We start from the raw sequence: 13,506 nt of genomic DNA on the forward strand, positions 1-13,506 counted from the left end.
ATCTGATGATAACCCGCATAACAATCCACAAAGGATCCGATCTCGCGCCCAGCGCAATTGTCGATCAGGATATGAATGTTGGGTAGCGGAAAATTGTCCTTGGGACTTGCTTTGTTGAGGTTGCGGTAGTCAACGCACACCCTGATTTTTCCATCCTTCTTTGGGACTGGTACCACATTGGCCAACCACTCGGGATACCGAGTGACCCGAATGACCTTCGATTGCAATTGTTTAATCACTTCTTCTTTGATCTTCACGCTCATTTCTGTTTTAAATTTCCTTAGTTTTTGCTTGACCGGAGGGTATGCCGGGTCAGTGGGCAATTTGTGAACCACTAAATTGGTGCTTAATCCAGGCATATCATCATATGACCAGGCAAAAACATCTTTGAATTCCCTGAGAGTTTTGATCAATTCTGTTCTGACATTCGGCTCAATGTGGATGCTAATTTTGGTCTCTTGGACGTTATCAGCGTCTCCTAGATTCACAGCCTCGGTGTCATTTAAGTTAGGCTTGGGTTTCTCTTCAAATTGGCACAGTTCTCTGTTTATTTCTTCGAAGGCTTCACCTTCGTCACATTCAGATTCATCGTCACAAACGACCTTTTGCATCATTGAGTCGGTTTCAGATTGATTTATTAGACTAGGTCGAAGATCCGCTGTGCATGCCATGTCATTAGAACCAGTAAAAAGAGAACTGTTCAGAAAGAAAAAGAACAAAACAAAAATTAAAATGGGACAAAAGAAAAGAACTTTATTAAATTTGCGGGATAAAAAGGGTTCACACTTTTACAAAAACGAAAGTAAAATTTGGATTACACCCTTGAGTAATCCGAACAAACAAACAAAACATTAATCAAAGCCTACTACCAAGACTCCCCTCGGACAGGAAGAGGAGTAACCGTCCAATTGTTGGTCTTGGCCTCAGGCCCCACAAATTGTATCTCTGCTCTGCTGGAACCCTCTCCAGCTTCCACCATACTGACATCCGCGAATAGTCTCTCAAAACTCTGATTCAGGTCTTCACTTATGCCGATCAAAGGTCCTCGAATCTTTGGGATCGCTGACCCCTTGGCACTAGCTTTAACAAAAGACCTTGAGAGGCGTGGCACTGGTTTAGGCAGAGACCAGACCCTCTTCTTCATTTTTCGCGCTTGCTTCCTGTCTGCTGCGGTTGGTTTGAACCCCAACCCGAAAGTTTCCAGATTCTTAGGAAGGGAGACAGGTTGGACTATCCCTTGAAGTTCAACTCCCAGGCCTTTTCCCGGCACAAATCCATTACCCAGCATTTCTGATACCATCATGATTGCTGCGGCAGCTACCCTAGGGTGCGGGATGATTTCTCCTTCAGAAATTTTGTTGGCCGACCCTGTATCAAGAATCTGGTAGACCCAGGGACCCTTGTCATCAGTGGTCTCTATGAAAGGCACAATGGTTCCGCCCATGGTGCATGTTGTATCCTCGCCGTGCAACACGACCTCTTGTCTTTCCCACTCGAACTTCACTGTCTGATGTAGGGTGGAAGGCACCGCTTTAGCTGCATGAATCCAAGGTCGTCCTAACAGCAAGTTGTAAGATACCGTGGCGTCCAACACCTGGAATTCCATGGTAAACAGGACCGGGCCAATGGTTAGTTCAAGTACAACATCCCCCACAGTGGCTGTTCCGTTTCCGTCAAACCCTCGGACACAGATGCTATTCTCCCGGATTCTTCCACGGTCAATCTTTAACTGGTCCAGGGTGGATAATGGACAAATATTGGCGCTTGAGCCGTTATCCACCAATACTCGGGTTACCACCGAGTCTTCACATTTGACAGCTAGGTATAGAGCTTTATTGTGCTCCGTTCCTTCCACCGGCAGGTCATCATCTGAGAATGTCACTCTGTTCACCTCGAAAATCTTGCTGGCAATGGTTTCCAGGTGGTTTACAGAAATCTCACTGGGTACATGAGCCTCGTTCAATATCTTTAACAGGGCCCGACGATGTTCCTCGGAATGGAGGAGTAATGACAATAGTGAGATCTGGGCAGGTGTTTTTCTCAGCTGCTCAACCACAGAATAGTCTTGTACTTTCATCTTCCTCAGGAATTCTTCAGCCTCTTCTTCTGACACTGGCTTCTTGGTTGCCACTGGGTTGGTTTTTCTTAACTCCACCGGAGCAAAACATCGACCTGATCGAGTCAGCCCTTGCGCTTCACAACTGACTTCTTCCACCTGTTTTCCTTGGTACGTCACCACTGCCTTTTCATATTTCCAGGGCACAGCCCTGCTGTCAATCATCGGCAGTTGGACCACAGGCTTTATGGTCACCCGTTCTCTACATACCCCTTTCAACACGACTGCCGGTGTGGGCAGGATCCCTGGTATTACCAACTTGCTTGGCTCGGGTTTGCTTGCTATGACGGACGGGCTCTTCCCCAATATCACTACCGGCTTGACGCCTTCTCCCTGCGACTGTACACTCGTTCCTCCACTGGTTAAGACCTCTTTCGGGGCGGCTTGGATCATCATCACTGTTTGTGAGGGTTTTCTTAATTCTCCTCCCTCACACACCAACTCAATCATGTGAGTTTCGTGGTGCGCTGGCAGTGGGTTTTGGTTGATGTTAGGAGCCTCCGGTGTCTGGACCTCGATCTTATTGGTGTCAATAAGATCCTGTATGGCATGCCTTAACTTCCAGCACTTCTCGGTATCGTGCCCGAGCATCCCTGAACAGTATTCACAACTGATTGAACGATCCAAATTCTGAGGCGGGGGATTTGGTTCCCGAGTATGGACAGGACTAACCAAACCCAATTGCCGCAGCTTGTGGAACACAGCGGTGTAGGTTTCTCCCAGCTCCGTGAAGGTTCTTTGCTTCCGCAACCTGTCATTCCTAGCATCTGGATTTCCCCGGAAGCCTGCCCCTGAAGGGTTTCTATATGCCCTTGGTGGAGGGTAGGTGTTTTGTGGTGGTGCATATATGTTCTGGGGAGCCGGTGCGCGCCATTGTGGGCGAACCGGAGGCTGAGTGTATACCTGGGCTTGGTGTACGGAACAATGTGGTTCTCGAGGTGGATAGAAATTTTGTGGTGGGTTGTATGGGTAGTTTGACCTGTGAGGCCTGGGTTGGTTGTAGTGCGGCCTGCCAGCCCTGGACCAACTGCCTGCCTCGATCGTGGCAACCTCTTCTTTCTTTCTTCTCAGCGCACCTCCCGTGCCGCTTTGAATAGCCTGGGTTGTGGCCTTGAGTGCCGAATAGTTCAAGATCTTGTCCGACCTCAAACCCTCTTCTATCATGACCCCTATTTTGACCACCTCGTTGAAAGATTTTCCAACCGTTGTCACCAAGTGACCAAAGTAGGTTGGATCCAATGTCTGCAAAAAATAGTCCACCATCTCTCCCTCTCTCATGGGAGGATCGACTCTAGCTGCTTGTTCTCTCCAGCGGAACCCGAACTCGCGAAAACTTTCCCCGGGTTTCTTCCCAGTTCTCAATAACGTGAGACGGTCAGGGACTATCTCCAGATTGTACTGGAAATGACCTGCAAAAGCCTGCGCCAGGTCATCCCACGTGTACCACCTGCTGAAATCCTGCCTGGTATACCATTCCAGTGCAGATCCGCTCAGACTTTGGCCGAAATAAGCTATCAACAGCTCATCCTTGCCTCCTGCCCCTCTCATTTTGCTACAGAATCCCCGCAAATGTGCCATGGGATCACCGTGCCCTTCATATAAATCAAACTTGGGCATCTTGAACCCAGCCGGGAGTTGGACGTCTGGGAAAGGGCACAGATCTTTGTATGCCACGCTGACTTGATTGCCCAGCCCGTGCAAGTTCCTGAAGGATTGCTCCAGGCTTTTGAACTTTCTCAACACTTCATCCTGTTCAGGGGCCTTAACCGGCTTCTCAACCTCTGCCGGTACTTCCAAATGGGGATTGTAAGCCTGTGGTTCGGGTGCATGGAATGTAGGCTCGGGGGGATAGTATTGGGTATCGTGAGCCTGAAACAATGGCTCACTGGTCGTTCTCTGCAAAGGGGCTGATGTAGGTCCCACAAAAATGGGAATATTGGGTGTTGGGAGAGGTTGATGGGGTGGTGGAGCTTGGGAATCATGAGGGCTTCTTTCTTGATGATAGAGGGGATTTGGGCGGCTTGTGGAAGGGCCAGAGTGAGGGTACTCCGGCATGTGTCCCAGTGTTTCAGGACTCTTTTGTGTTTTGGCTAGGGCTAGTTGCATTGCATTCATTTCTAGTCCCATCCTTTCAATCTTTTCCATCGCTTCTTTTAACAACTGGCTCATCGGCCTTTCTTCCTCATTGCTATTCTCCGAAGTAGTCATGCTTGTTGCTACCGGTCCTTTGGATCTGGTTTGGTATGAATGTGTTGCCAGAATTCTTTAACAACTAACTGTCTGATGTCAGACAACAACAAACTTTGTTAGTGTTAGAGTTTAACAGATTTGATCATAACACATAGAGGATGCAATGCACCTAGGCAGTTAACCGTTTCTACATGCTTTGCTTCAAACAACATGCGTCATCCCGGTTTTCTCATTCGTCTCTTTAAAGTATTTTGCGAAACCCTGCATTTTATTTTATTTACATTTTCTTTTCTTTATTTATTAAAAGCGGTCGAATCTTATGGGGATTGCCTACGTATCACGTCCCCGCGTGAATCAGACCAGGCGTAGTTCTGCCATGAGGCTAACATTTATAAAAGAAAATGAACAAACATTACATTTGAAAACTTTGTAAAACAATGTCTTGAAATACACATCAAAGAAAATAAGCAACATTACATTTGAAAACTTTGTAAAAACAATGTCTTGAAACACACACATTCAAATTGAAAGAAAAAGATACAATTCTTAACATCTCATAACGTGCCCCACTTTCCACTTGTGTTGTAAATTATTAGATCATTTGCTCAAGGCGGGGCTTGACCCGGATGTCCTCCCAATGTTCGATACATCCTTTCCAACTCCACTGCTAGATGACGGGCAAAGGTGGGTGCATGCTCGGTAAACCTTTCATAATCCATTCCTTGGCAGTTTACATAACTTTGAGAGGTGTAGACCGCCAGGTCGTGGATCTGTGCCCTGAAATCTTGGAGACGTTGGCCTTGATCCTGCAATTGCTGCTGGCGAGTGGTGGCTACATCTCGGATACGGCCTTCACGATCTAGGGTTGACTCTAATAGAGCTCGGAGTCTGGCCTGCTCTAATCTCATTTGCGCTCTTTCTCTCTCAGTGTCCGCTTGTTGATGCTCTCTGTATCTTCTTGCCTCTTCCAGTTGTGCCCGAAGTTGGTCTCCTGATCGTATCCAATGGTCTTTTTCCTTCTCGAATTGTGCCCTGTCTTTCTCGGATTGCCTATTTTGGCGTTCCTTATCAGATTTGGCTTCTTCGTTTAATTGTTGGACCCTTTCTTTTGCTTTGCTCAACGCCCTTTCTTTTGCAGCAAGAATGGAATCATAATCCTGCATTCTTTCAAAAAGTTTGGCGATGGTTTTTTGATCCTTCCAATTCCTCATTGGCGTTTCAGAAGCCTTTTTCATTTTCAGGAATCGAGCATGAAGACTTTCATTCTCACAGGCTAGACTCTTCTTCTCGCCTTCAGCTTCTTGTGCTTGCAAATCCTTCTCCAGACTGAGGTTCCTTAGATTTTCCTTTAGGGCGTGGATAGTTGCTTTGTACCCCTTCTCTTTTTCTCCCCAAATCAACCGCTCTTGGATTTTATCATTGAAGTTTTGAATATGGGGTCTTTTAATCGGCCTTCTCAGCTCAGGTTCTGGTACATCGTCCACGCGAGACCGTTTCTCGAACCACCTTGCATATCCAGGATTTATCTCACCCTTTGTGGTGTCTGGGACTTGAGTATCGTTTTTTAAGTATCGACACCCATTCCACATCTGTTGAAGTAACGCCTCAGGGATAGTGGCCTCTGGGTGTAATTCGATTTCTTGTGTGCTCAAATCTTCATCATCGGGGACTACCTGATATCTGCCTAGTTGCCTTAAGACTCTCAATGGCGCGTACGGCTGGATGCTTCTCAATCCCAATAGTAGCAAATAACTATTTGAGTTTGACATATGTATCACTTCCCTCATTGGTAGCCATCCCAGAGTCCATTCAATTTGATTTGCCGTTAGAGCCCTTAGCCGAGATACCCATGCTTCTGTCCCTTCTGGAACCTGATAATTTTTCACTCTTTCCTCATAACCCTCGATGTAATTATCGTTGTTTGGCCTGTACTGTATGATCTTGGGCTGTTGTTGGAGATGTTCAATCAGCCACATTTGCAACAAAATTTCGCATCCTTCGAAGACTTTCGCTCCTACTTTACATAAAGTCAAAGCCCGATAAATGTCTGAGAGAATGATGGGGACAATGATGCGGTTTTCCTTGGAGGTGAGGATTTGCACAACTTTTGCGGCGCGAATATCGATTGTTCGTTCTTTGTTCGGGAAGACCATGATTCCTAGAAAATCCACCATGAAGGCGAAACGACGGTGAACCTGCCATGCGTCTTTGTCTTGTTTGTTAGTAAGGCCTTTCTCATGAATTTCGAACCCATCTGCTTTTCCGAACCTTGAATACAAAAAGTTGAAAGAACAACATCCGTTGATGACATTGCTTTTCCTGATTTGACTGCTGATGTTCAGAAGACCGAAGAATCGATGTACCGAGGGAGCCTTCGTAAATATCAAGCTTTGATTCCTTAAACTTCCGTCAAATCCAACATATCCGGCTACCTCCTCTAATGTAGGAGTGAGCTCGAAGTCAGAAAAACGAAAGACATTGTGAACAGGGTCCCAAAAAGTCACTAATGCCGCAATCAGATCCTCGCGGGGTTTCACCTTCATAATGTCCGGGAGATTTCCGAGATGCTTGATGACCCACTTTTGACCATCTTCGCCTAATTCACACCACCACATTTGAAGCTGGAATAAAAACTCCTCTGTATTTGCGGAGAAAGGGTTTTGTGTGGTGCTCATTTTGTATCTGAAATTTTAATTTAATAAAGTTAAGACTTATTTCGAAAACATACTCCAATCATTTTCAGTCAAACTATTTCAAGACTTAAAACTATATATTTTTTATTTTTTTTTTCAAATTATTTTCAAGATTTGATACCTTTATTTCAAAACTATATATTTTTTATGTATATATATATTCTATTTTTTCATTTTCTTTTTATTTATGAAGACCTATTTTATTCCTCAGCTCTCATCATAATTTATTTAAACCGGTCAGCAAGCATGTTCGAAGCAAATGAATGCACATATAGCAAGTAGGATGCATCAGGATGGTCTTTTTATTTTGGGTTCACCTGTCCTAGACAGACCCAACCCCTATGTTGAGTCCCCTAAGTCAAATGCACGTGATGCAAATAAACGTTCCTACTAGGGATCCGGTACATGGCTGAGTTATTCTAAGTGTAAGACCTGAGGTTGATTGTTCTAGACCTGGCTTACCCAAACGGACAGTTTGAGCCGAAGTGGGGGCAACGTACCGGGAGCACGAAAGTCTGCCCGGCCTAGTTACTTGTCCCAACTCCGTCTTATTTGGTATGACTTTAACAGAAAGGTGGGTCACGCGCACGTGTACACCATAAATTCAGAAGACTCAGAGGGAAGGGATTCGTAACAGTTTTATATACACCATTCAGATAATATTAAAGCGGTAAAAGCATCATTTAGCACATTAAGCATATATCATGTAAAAATCCGATAATAAATAAAGCCAAATAACAACAATTATTCTAAGCTCGAATTCTTAACCCTGAACCAGTGGTTCTGGGTCAAAATGATCCCCAGCAGAGTCGCCAGAGCTGTCACACCTCCTTTTTCCGCACCCGAGAGGGCGCAAGGGAGTTTTTTCCAATTAAAGGACAATCGAAACGGGATTGGTTTAATTATTTCAGAGTCGCCACTTGGGAGATTTAGGGTGTCCCAAGTCACCAATTTTAATCCCGAATCGAGGAAAAGAATGACTCTATATTACAGTCTGCGTACCAGAAATCCGGATAAGGAATTCTGTTAACCCGGGAGAAGGTGTTAGGCATTCCCGAGTTCCATGGTTCTAGCACGGTCGCTCAACTGTTATATTCGGCTTGATTATCTGATTTTATACAAGTGTGAACTTATGTGCAAAATTTAACTTTTAACCGTTTTTATCATTTACCGTTTTTATCAAGAATTGCAACGTTGTGAAAACGTATCTCGAACCGCGTTACAATGAATGTACCCGTGGTTGTCGACACACTTTTACTCCGTTGAGATTTGGATTTGGGTCACATCAATGTGCACCCGAGTTTAAGGAAATTAAATTATTAAAGGCGCGCCTAAAGCGGCTAGCGTATTTATTTTGGGTAGGACCGTGGAATTTTACTAAACGGTCCACTCCGGAATCTAAGTATTTAATACATATATTTTGTGAGGGCCCCGCAATTTGTCCCTTTTATTTGGCGAGGCTCGTCTCATTTTATTTTTTTATTAGAATTTGCAACGTCATGGAAATGCATCTCAGACCATGTCACAGTCAATGTACCCGTGACTAGAGACATGTTTCGACTCCGTTGGGATTTGGATTTGGGTCACATAAATGTGCACCCGAGTTTAAGAAGGTAAGGTTCATTAAAGCGTATCCTAAAGAGACTAACGTGTTGTTATTTTAGGAGGGTTGTGAGATTTGCTAAACAACCCGTCCTGGAAACTAAATGCTTCACTAATATACATTTAACAAGGGCCCCGCATCTGCGTTTTGCTTATTTTTATCGAGGCTCATCTCGTTGTTATTTTTACAGGATATCCTATAGCAACTACGTTTCTTGTCGTGTTTGTCTCTATCAATTGAAAGCAGTAAATAGCCTTAGTCGATTATAAAACCGGATTTAAAATGCTTTTACAGAATAATAAAACGTGACTGCACTTATGGACAACTAGTCGCAAATTATGGGCCCAAACTAGCTCATGCGAGATGGCCAGACTTGGGCCCTGTTTTTCCGATACAGGCCTAGCTGATTTTTTCGATTTGGGCTCGGCCTTCCTGAGGTTGAGGCCTAGAACTGATTCTTTGTTCTTTATCAATTTATATGTGACAAACTAGCAAAAGGGGAAAGAACTTTAACTCATGTGGATAGTTTTCCTATTTTGGCCTACATTACAGCATATATGGCAAAGTAAACTAAATCTGAGATGCAAACTAATTCATTGAGAATACTTTTAACTAGCAGCATACGTATACAAACTGATATTCAATTACCATGCATTGACATCTACTAGGCGTGCAAGCTACTTCCAGCATCCAAACCAAAATAAAAATCATTCTACATTACATGATATTTAATGCAACAATCTACGTATAAAAGACATTCTTCAGGTTTTCTCATTTTTGTATTCATCCTCAATTTTCCAATTACATCTGACAGTGTATTAGGTGTGTACCTGGTATAGAGAACAAAAGAAGAAAGGAATGATCAGCTGGGTAGTATGCAGTAAATACAGCAGCAGCAGACACACAGCAACAACACAGCAACAACCAACTAAACCAAGTGTTTTCCACAGCCACAGATGACCAACAATGTCTCCCAGAATACAAGGACTAGCAGATAGTCGAAACCAAGCCAGCAATCCCAGGAAAGAGTAAGGAAATAACAACAGTAACTGAGGGTTCAAATGCAGTAAAACTAACAGTTCAACAACCACAAACAACTCAGCCAATGCAAGCAACAGAACTTGGCCAAGACAGCTTTGACCAATATGCACTCTTGTACAACTTTCAGGCAGTGTTTGGTTACAATGTCTATTGGAAACTACCTTGTGTTTACGCTATTGTGATTTGGGACTCACTAGACCTCTCTTCAGACTAAAGTTTTTTTTCTTTCAGCCTTTTTGTTTTGTTTTTTTTTTCTTTCTGAAGACTCCAAAGTCCAGCCCCTTTCTAAGTTCTCAAATGGCCTATTTATAAGCCAAATGACTCAGTGCAGCTAGGCTGCCCTCGTGCTGCAACTTTGCAGCCTGCCCATACTCTCTTAAAGCCATGCCTAAGCATCTTTTGTGCCAGCCCCTTTGGTTCCCCACGCCTGGTTTTGTTTAATCAGGAGTTATGGGCATCATTTTATTATTCAATTTAAGCCCCATACCCTTGTGTCTTGTTCCCCATTGGTATTAGTTTAATCCTAAATTAGTACCCTAGTTGTCAGCTCATTTAAACTAAACATTTTTGTTCTTCTCAAACCCCAGACTACCCCTGTCAAACCTTGATTATTACTGCCCTGCCTATTGCAGCATCAGGGCATTTTTGAACTGATGAAAGTTCAAATTCAAGACTGCCTGGACTGAACCTTTTCAGTCATTTTTACAATGCAAACAAACCATTTTAAACAATGCTGGGGCATTCAGTCAGTGGCAACGTTCAATTAGTCATGCGACATTATTAGCTCATTCGATTCCTTAGTTATAGAAAACTAATCGACGACATTTATCGAGTCGACTATACTAATTATAGCAGGTAATAATCAGTCGCTCATATAAACTATACGTTCAGGGACCTAAAGGGCATCAGACAATTTTTGTTCAATTACTGGGGCCTATATGAGTTAACTTATCTGACGATTAAACTAATCGACGATCATGTTTATCACAGAGTACATTCAGAACACACACATAGAAAATCAATCGACCAAATAAAGGGTCTTTGCTAGAGATGGAAGAAAACAGACAAAGTAACAGACCAAAACAAATAACCACAACAACAAATCATGCTGACAACTTAATTAGAACTGAACAACGAGAAAAGGAGACTTACCGAAAAAGTTTGAAATCAAAACGGACCCAAATCAGACTCAACTTCGAACTCTTGAGGCCGAACAAACTTTAATCAGGATGTTCTCACATGAGAACACCTTGGTTAAGGTCTATTAGACCTCAAACCCTTGTCAAAACTGGCCGGATTCCCCAGGTGCATGTGTTCTAAGGTCTGGATTTCCAGATCTGATTTTTAGGGAGTTGTGGGTAGATTCGGACCAAACCAAGCTTGGTTTGGTCACGAGGAAGGTCAGGGGAATGTCTGATACAAAGATGGTGCGGTTTGGTGTAGATCGAGTTTTGTCTCGAATCTTCAAATCCAGATTCGAGACGATAGGAGATGATTCGAGGTTCGTGGTTAGTGGATTCGCGTTCAGGGGAGTGAGGGGGTCTTAGGGTGTTCGGGAGGTGACCACCGGCGTTCATGCCGCCGGGTTTTGGTGGAAGGGAAGCTAGGGCAGCTTGCTAGGGTTTGGGGTTTCAGCTTGGGGAAGGAGACGAGTGAGGGGTGGGGTTCGGATAGGGGGCGTGGGGTGAAGGGTTGAGTTTATATATGGTCTAGGGGTTTAGATCCTGGCCGTCAGATCAAATGAGATCTATGGCCAGGATTTATCCACTTGGGGAAGACGGTGTCGTTTGGGTTTTGGTAGTGGGTGAGGTCGGGTAAGGCTGGATCGGGTCAAAACTGGACGGGTTTAGGGGGAAAACCGGGGTCCGTTGGATCAAGGGGTTGAACGGCTCAGATCAAATGTCTAAGACGACGTCGTTTGGGTTGAATGAGTGGCTTGATCAAGACCGTTTGTTTGAGTCAGATCAACGGCTCTAATAAGGATGCTGATACGGCGTCGTTCGAATCAACGCTTGGGCAGGCCGGATTTGGATTGGGTCTGAATGCCGGTTTTGGGCCCTTTTTTATTTCACTTTCTGGGCCCAAATTGATTTAATCCCTCTTTTCTTTGTTTTCTAATTTCATTTTTCTTTTAAACAAAAACAAAAATAACAAATAATAAAAATAACGAAATTAAAACTAAACAACAATGCAACATTTTAACACGATTATCACAAAATTTTTTAAGTAAGTTAACTAAGAGCCTAGAACGAACGATGCACATATATATTTTGAATTTTCTTTTTACTGACCGAATTATGGTTTAATCATCCTGACATACATATTTTTGTATTTTGTTTGCAAAAATGGACAGCTCCACAAATGACTAACAACACATGTCACGAAAACTCGAACAATTGTACAGCGAAACCATTTGTCACTATTTTTATTTTCTTTTGGAGCAATTGCTCGTAAAGCAAAAATCACGTGCTTACAAGAGTAACAAAGAAGAAGGTAATTTCCTAGATGCCCATGTAGCCTCCAACTTATAGATGTGGTTGACAACACACCGATAAGGAGGACTCTACTAGACACGGCTCCGAGACATCCTAGGACACTTTAAAACCTTAGGCTCTGATACCAAGTTTGTCACGCCCCAAAAACTGAGGGGCGCGACCGGCGCTCGACCGGCTAGCCCCCAGCCAAGCGGACCTGGGTGCCTTTCCTATTCCACGTGATACCCTGCATTTCCATTACCCATTAACCAAGTGAAATAGACATTTATAAATTTAAACACATTCTTACGAGATTTACATAACATACAGAGTTACTTAGCGTGGTTTACAAGTTATACCGCCCAAAATACATAAGTACATAACCCACATTTCCTGTCTACGGAGCCTCTAGAGATACAAAAGAGTGTTACAATACTTTCCGGTAACAAGGCTTCGGCTATACCTTACGCAAATACCAAAATAAAATTTTCGGGAGGATAAACGACATGAGCCATGCAGGGCCCCGGGAGGAAAGGGGATCACCTATTTAGCTGACGAGAGGTGAAGGAGTGCTACTGTCGGTGGGCTAGAGTACCTGTTATGGAACCACCTACAATCATAACACGAATGTAGAGCCCCCGGAAAAAGGGACATCAGTACATTTGAATTGTACTGGTATGTATGAACAAACTTTACCCCAAGTAAAATCAAGGAATGCACAGATAAGAAACAGTAATAGAATCAACAATCAAATGCACATGAAAGGAACAACCAAAGCCAAACAAACTCCACAATCTATCCTTTTCCCCTTTCAACATTATTTCATCACATCAATGATTTCACAACTTTCACATATTTTTATTTCAATAGTGATTTCGATTACTTTTCTACCCTTATTACCTCGGCCACCCTTATTACCTCGGTCACCCTTATCACCACATCCCATACCTTATTACTTCGTGTTGCGGTGCGCAACCCGATCCCACCGGACAATCATATTTCACACAACAACAACAACAATTCACAAAGAGTGTTCATAATCATCAATACCAATTCCAACATATACAATAACCAGTACACAATTCAAGTCACAATGATAATTTCCCACAACAAGTCACGTATGATATTGCCATAGTTGTTTCAATTGTATCAATTACAATTTCTTTCCATCATTTGTTCCACAGCTCTTACCACGTAACACATTCATACACACACGCACTTGTGTTATTGCCATTTTACTCACACCACTATAACGGAAAACTTAACCAACAACGTTCAAGGCACATTAATCACAAGAATTTCACAAATAGTCCACATAAGTAACACATACCAATTACTCGTACACCAACAAGGTGACTTTACAAAGGTTAAAGTTAGCCATATATACCT

The sequence above is a fragment of the Nicotiana sylvestris genome, chromosome 8 (genome assembly GCF_000393655.2).
Source record: "Nicotiana sylvestris chromosome 8, ASM39365v2, whole genome shotgun sequence".
NCBI classification, from domain to species: Eukaryota; Viridiplantae; Streptophyta; class Magnoliopsida; order Solanales; family Solanaceae; genus Nicotiana; species Nicotiana sylvestris.